The following is a 6844-nucleotide window of genomic DNA, read 5'->3' as shown; positions in this document are numbered from 1 at the left end:
ATTAAAAAAAAATAAAAAAATAAAACACAGGTTGGATATTGCTTGAACTGCTGTTTTAATTTCTAGCTCTTAGAAGATGATTGCTTAACGTGGAGGAGGAAGAGCGGCTGCAAGCAGGGGTACCGTGCAAAATAGACTGTGCACTATGCTCACCACAGGGATCAGAAGGGACTGATCCCTACAATGCACATGCTGATGAATTTCTCTGAAGCTGTTTGCATGCAACACTGGAGGAGTTACCAATGTCTCTGTCCCGACAGCTGCCTTTTAACTTAATCCATTGATCTGCCTTCACCAGAGGCTTTATAGTGGAGGTGTTATTGTTATGTGGCAAACACTGGGTTAAACTACAAGAAGTTTCATACCCTACAATAACATACATTAGTGTGCACATGGATATGCATTGCTCCTATTTATAAGAGGTGTAGAGCAGCCTTGCTTACAAGCTGGTTCCATAGTGTAGTGGTTATCACGTCTGCTTTACACGCAGAAGGTCCTGGGTTCGAGCCCCAGTGGAACCATGCATACTTTTTTTTTTATTTAATATTTCTGTTGCGGAAGTGTTTTTTAATATGATTCTTTTGTACGTATATATTTATTTTTAATAAAATGCTGCATTTTTATTTCATTAATGCACACTTTCACATGTTTGTTTGTTTGTTTTTTAAACAAACTTTAACAAATACACAAATGTGCGAAGATTTTTACCAGTTTCTCTTCAAATTTTCGATTGTTCTCCAAACATCTTTTTTCTGCATTTTTTTTCTATATTATCTATTTTTTAAATTATTTTTTTCCCTATAAAAACACCATCAGCAGGGCACTGCTCCGCCGGGGGAGAGAGTGGGGTCTGCTCCGGGGGATACAGACAGACCCCGTGTCTCTACACTTCCGCCGGGGGTAGGGGGAGAGAGGGGGAGTATAACACACACTGACACACAAACTGACTGACTGACACTCACTGACTGACACACACTCACTGACTGACACACACACACTCACTGACACACACACTCTGACACACACGGAATTCAGCTACTATAAATATAGAAGTACAAATAGCTAAAACACACGTTCTAAGTCAAACGTCTTTGCGTTTTGGCACTGAAATTGTGTTTTGATTATTCATTAAAAACATCACCATTACAAATACAATTTCTGTGACAAAACAATGACAAAAGACAAAGAAGTTTCACTTAAAATGCGCGTGATCAGCACACACAATTTGTTTACGTACCAGGCACACCAGTGGTCTTATTGACATACAAGGCGCCTTAGGGCCGTTCTATACAGTTTGCGGCCGTGCGCGCGTGTGCGTGTGAACGTGCCACATGCTATTCGTGTGTATGCTGTGAGTGAAGGTACTGTGTGTGTTTGTGTGTATGTGTGTGTATATATGTGTGTATATGTGTATGTGTGTGTGTATGTGTGTGTAGAGATTGTGAATTATGTATGAAATAATATTTTTAAAATAAAAGAAAAGTTGTAATAAAAATATTTATGTATTTGACACATACACATACTGTACACACACACGCACAAACATACATACATGCATACACATATACACACACATACATTACAGCGCTGGTAGCGGCGCGAAATCATTATTTCCTTCATGTTCTCCCTCGTCGGTCCACTCCAAGCCCCCTGCCGTGCGCGCGCAGCGCCATTATAGAAAGGCTGACTGACGTCAGCCAACTAAAATTCCGCGCGCCCGGCACTATAGAACGGGCCTTGTGGGAAATGCTAGTTTTCCAGGAGCTGATGGAGCAGGCCACTCCAATTCAGCGGTCTGCCCAATCAAAATGGAAGTGTTGCCCCCTTCCACTTAAGCTTATGTAGCCCATGTTCCCCCCCCCCCCCCCCCGACACAGATCGTGCCTCTAAGGTGTATTGAGGGCTGGCTACATGTGTATGGTGGTGCATACCTGCTTGTAACAGGAGGGCCTGAGTCTCCCGCGTTGGTGTGGGGGATAACAGGGCCAGGCTTCTGGGGTATATGCCTCCATTCTTTAGTGGTTGTGGTGCAGCGCCTCCATCTCCATAAGTCCCAGGGATGTGGGATAGGACCTTTACAGAGAAAACCCTGGTCCCAGCGCGAATAATCCAGCTCTCACACAGTCTCTTTGTGTAAAACAGCAATGTCTTTATTGTCTCTTAGCTCATACACAGCAGCAGTTCATTAGCAGCAGTATTTCGACATATGAACAAGGTCTCTTCCTCCCTCCCTCTCTTCCAAACTGTATCCCGGCAGGATGGTCTGGATGGGGTCTCAATAACCCTGCCTCCACCCCCAGGGTAGGCCCTATGGGTGAGGCTAGATATCCCCCTCACCCCCCTGCAGGGTGAGGGGCATTGGTCCACTTGTAGCTGTATCAGCTCTACTCAGATGGGGCTCTGAGCATCTCTTCCACGCACCGTTCTCACTCTACACGTGGTCTCTCAGTTCAGCCATTAGCTCTGCTGGGTCCTACTCCACTTCAGACCAGCACGTCACTCCTCAGCTCCCAGGACATAACTCCACAAACTCCCTCCAGACTCTCCACAGACTGACAAGCTGAACGCTCAGCTTTCACAGGATCATCTCTCTCTCTCTGCTCCAACAGCACTCAGGCTGACGGTTCTCTCACTGCACAGAACAGACACACTGTTCTCCAGATTCTGACTGTCCAGCCAGACACTCCAACTCCACAGACAGAACTCTCACCGAACTCCTCAGACTCAACACCTTCCAGAACTGACTCACACACACACACACACACACACACACACACACACACACACACACACACACACACAGGACAGCCCAATGAATAGATACAGCCCTGCCCCTTATGATGTCAGCAGGACCCCCCCCCCCCTGTGTCTATGCCTTCCACACTGTCAGGGGCCTACCTCTATCACTCAAAGCAGGGCTTGGTGAGGGGGGAAACACATGGTTACTACTGGCGCCTGCCCTTACCAGGGCTTACTCCAGTAGGAGAAGGATAAGTAGCCCGCTCTTTCTTACAGGGGCTACACTTATGTAGGCGGGAGGACTGTGGCGGTCATGGGTTCACTGCTGAAGCAATCACATGACTACAAATGCCAAAGTTCTGGGGGTGCTCTGGTTCCCTCCTAATCTCCGGCACTGCAGTAATTTGGGCTAATGAAATACTGTCAGTAGTGGGCATGTGGTGAGAGAGTCAGGGCAAAAGGCGGCCCAGTTTCCAGCCAATAACATCTTATTTGCTCTCTGTTGTCTTTTTCTACACGCCTGTTGCGGTTAACAGAACTGGAGGATCTGTAGCAGCCAGACAACCCTGTTCGTACCAACAAAAAAATCTTCAGACCAGCAATTATTCAACTTTGTTGTCCAGGGCACATTGAACAATAAAAATGGCATCTAACACCATAACTGGCAAAGGCTCGAAGTAATGAGAAATGTGCTCTTCCTAGCAAAGATCCCCTTATTAATATTGCAGACGCTTATTTATATTTCCCTAAAATTCTGGAACCACAGGGCAGCCCTATTCTGGGAGATACCCTGCGTCGGGAAAGATTTATTCTTTATTTGAACAGTTCCACCTATGTAACAATGACAAATACCATTTTTGTAACCAACTCATTAATTGTCTGGCAGAACAACATATACTGTAGATATGCTCAATGCAAACATTTGGCTTTTTTTTTGGTTACTTTGGAAATTGGGGGGAGAATCACTAAGGTCCGTTGCAGGTTAAGGCACCCCATCTGATGTTAACTCTCATTAACCATGCGCGTTAACCTACAATGAACCCATAGAAAGTTTCTCTTTTCCGCAGGGATGATGGCTGTCAAATATGGTTGACAAAGTCATAACGTAACATGACCCCAATGACGCCGGAGCGGAGCAGGGGGTGGGGGGGGGGGCGAGCAGGGGAAGAGAGCAGGCAGGGGGGCGTAGGAGGAAAACTTTGCGCACCCCTGCCTTAACCAATTCCGGAGTTTACAATTACAGTATGTTCAGGTGATAAAAAGTGACAACATAACTCACACAGTACGTTCCGATTGCAATAAAAGATTGCTGTGCCCTGTCATGTGTAAGGTGACCATATTGCAAAAATGCTACATCATTATTTTTGAAACATGTACTTCATTAACCGTTTGAGGAATTCATCTGCAAGCTTTTGTATAGTAGTATCACAAATACATGTACGGTGGGTGCTTACAATTGTCACCGACTGCAAAATCATGGTGGATCCAAATCTCACAATAAACTTTCACGTTTAAACCAAGTCCCCTGGAGTGACGGCTATAATCCATCTTGAACCGACTGCAAGATCCCAGAAGCCATCAGAAAGTCCATGCACTTTATTGGCAGTGCTGTATAAATGGGAGCTTTAGCCGGGATGGTTACATACCTGGTGAAGGTCACAGGGCCCTGCAGGTCAGACGGATGCAGAGCGGTTTTACAGAGATGGGAGAAACCCCAATGCGTATTGCTGGTACCCGGGCCAGAGTCCCGAGCGGAGCCCAGCTCCTGCTGCAGCTCATTGAAATGCAGGTATGTCCCACAAGTGCCAAAACACCCACCCACACAAGTGCTGCGTCTGTCCCACAGGCAGATTCCCCACCCGACATCCGGGGCGGCCCACTTCCGGCACACGAACTTTGGGGTAAAGGCTGTCCCACAGCTCGGAGAGCTCTCCCTATCCAGTTGGTGGCCCTGCCGGGACCTTTAAGTACTAAAACGTCTCACTTGTACCGGTTTTGAAATTGCCGCTCCTGACCCTCTAGGCCTAGAGAAATGTAAAAGCCGGTACAAATTAGCGTTTCGAGACACCGGGACAAGCGCTCTAAACCTGGTACTGCCCTGGTCAAACCGGTACACCTGGTCACCTTAGTCATGTGACATACTGATGTAGCCCTGTGTTGTTTGGGCTATAGGTCTGCCCTCCTCCTTGCTGTAATACCTGCGTAAGGACAGGTTTGCCAGGAGCAATCATGGGTTTTCCCAACTTCATGCAGTGCAGTGAGTCAGTGAAGGCAGTGTCATCAGGCTCTGTGTCCAATTAGAGACATAGGGGTGGTGTCTGCTGGAGCTTGCTTATGCACTGTCACTTCCAATTTAGTCAGTCTGTCCCTACCGTGAGAGGGGCAAGGTTATCCAGACCAAGCTGCCAGGGCTCTGGCAGGCTTGAGGCCTCCCTACGTGGAGTGAGGGTATACCATATACCTCCTATCCTACCAGAGGATAGGGGAGGAGCTGGAACTCCTCTCGGTGTCCTTGGCTGGGAGTTGGGTTCAGGGACATCCTGAGGGAGACAGTCTGCTGTATGATCTGGCTGCTGAATAGAAGAAGAGACCAAATAAAGTGACACTGCACTTTTACCTAAACCTCCTGCCTGAGGTTGGAGTATATTGGGAGGAGGGGAGCATCATTCTTTTGCAGATAATTCACCCCATACAGCTGGGGGCTGCATGAGAGGGAGGCGCTGCACCAGTAAGTGAGATTGAGGCACCACCCCAGGCCCAGAAGCCAGTCCTGTCCATCCCCTATACCATCATGCGGGAGACTCAGGGTCCCCTGTTGCCAGCAGGTTTGCACCACCCTAAGACATGTAGCCGGAGCAGTATATTCCCTAGGAGACCCTATGTGAGATTGGGGGAGGGAATAAGGGTTACACTGAGCAATCAGATAGGTAGATGTCACCTTAGCATTTTACATAATATTAATAAAAGGATCTACAGGGATCCATTATGTGAACCACAAGAAATGCTAAGAAATAAAAAGATATAATACAAGTGAAAGCCAATAATGAAAAAAATATACAATATTACATTAATTGTGTTGCAGTTTAAACGTAAGGTAGTGTAAACTAACCTGTGCAAAACACATAGATGGCATTTTTGATTCTTTCTAAGAATTGTGTTTGCACAAAAGATATAGTAAAAATGGGTAGTAATTAACTAGAATACTGTGTGGGTGTAATGTATTCAAAAGGGTTGATCTTTTTATAAATTGAGCTTTGTCCTGTTGTGTTTTATTCCTTGTTACTGTTTTTGATAAAGTGACTCGGCATGTGTGAAATTAATTTGCTGCAATCCACAAAGCTTGAAATAATATTAAATAAACAATCCTCGACTCTCCGAACAAAAAGGAAACGTATTTCTAGTTGTACTTTGTACTAATAAACCTTTTTTATCAGCTTTTAACAAAATCTTTTATTTGTAATAATAACATTTTTTTATATAGCGCATTTCTCCCAATGGGACTCAAAGCACTTCAGTTACAAAAGGAAAAAAGAAGAAAACAGTTAAGGTTATAAATGAGACCAAACACAAGCAGTAATTCAAGGTAAAAATGATGGTCACAACTATTGAAGTGGGGCTCCTTTAAAAATCGGGATGAAGAAGGTTCCGGAACAGTTCAAATCCCCGGAATTTTGTGGATAGTTTAGATCAGGGGTCGGCAACCTGCTGCTCCCAAGCCGCATGCAGCTCTTTCTGCACATACATGCAGCTCTTGTCCGCAGGTTGCTGCTCCCACGATGCTGCCTCTCTCCCTCACTGTGCTGCCGATGGCTGCCGGGCGCTGGAGCCGAGCCTCTTGATGCCGTTGGGCATCTCCCCTGCTTCTGGCCTGTCTCCTACATTGTCCCACCCCGGATTCTCTCATGCCGGTGCGCACCGCAGCTTCCGGGGCACGTCGACATCACAGAGAAGCCCGGCGTGGGACAGTGCAGGAGGAGAGCTGGGCCTGTCAGCAACAAGAGTCCTGACCTGCACAGGTCGGGCCCTAACCGCAGCCACCGTCAGGTCAGTGAGGGAGAGAGGCAGGCCCAATGCAAGTATGTGTGTATATGTATGTATTTGGGGG

The 6844-nt window shown here is 46.5% G+C and overlaps 1 non-coding gene across 1 annotated transcript; it reads left to right on the top strand.

The window, feature by feature from the left end:
• The first annotated feature begins 448 nt into the window (after positions 1-448).
• Positions 449-521, top strand: TRNAV-UAC (transfer RNA valine (anticodon UAC)). The gene has a single exon. It is a non-coding gene; the product is annotated as a tRNA-Val (tRNA).
• The last annotated feature ends 6323 nt before the right edge of the window (positions 522-6844 follow it).

Source organism: Ascaphus truei, chromosome 3 (assembly GCF_040206685.1).
Source record: "Ascaphus truei isolate aAscTru1 chromosome 3, aAscTru1.hap1, whole genome shotgun sequence".
In the NCBI taxonomy this organism is placed as follows: domain Eukaryota; kingdom Metazoa; phylum Chordata; class Amphibia; order Anura; family Ascaphidae; genus Ascaphus; species Ascaphus truei.
The sequence above is the reverse complement of the archived record's forward strand: the minus strand, read 5'-3'. Positions and strand labels throughout refer to the sequence as shown.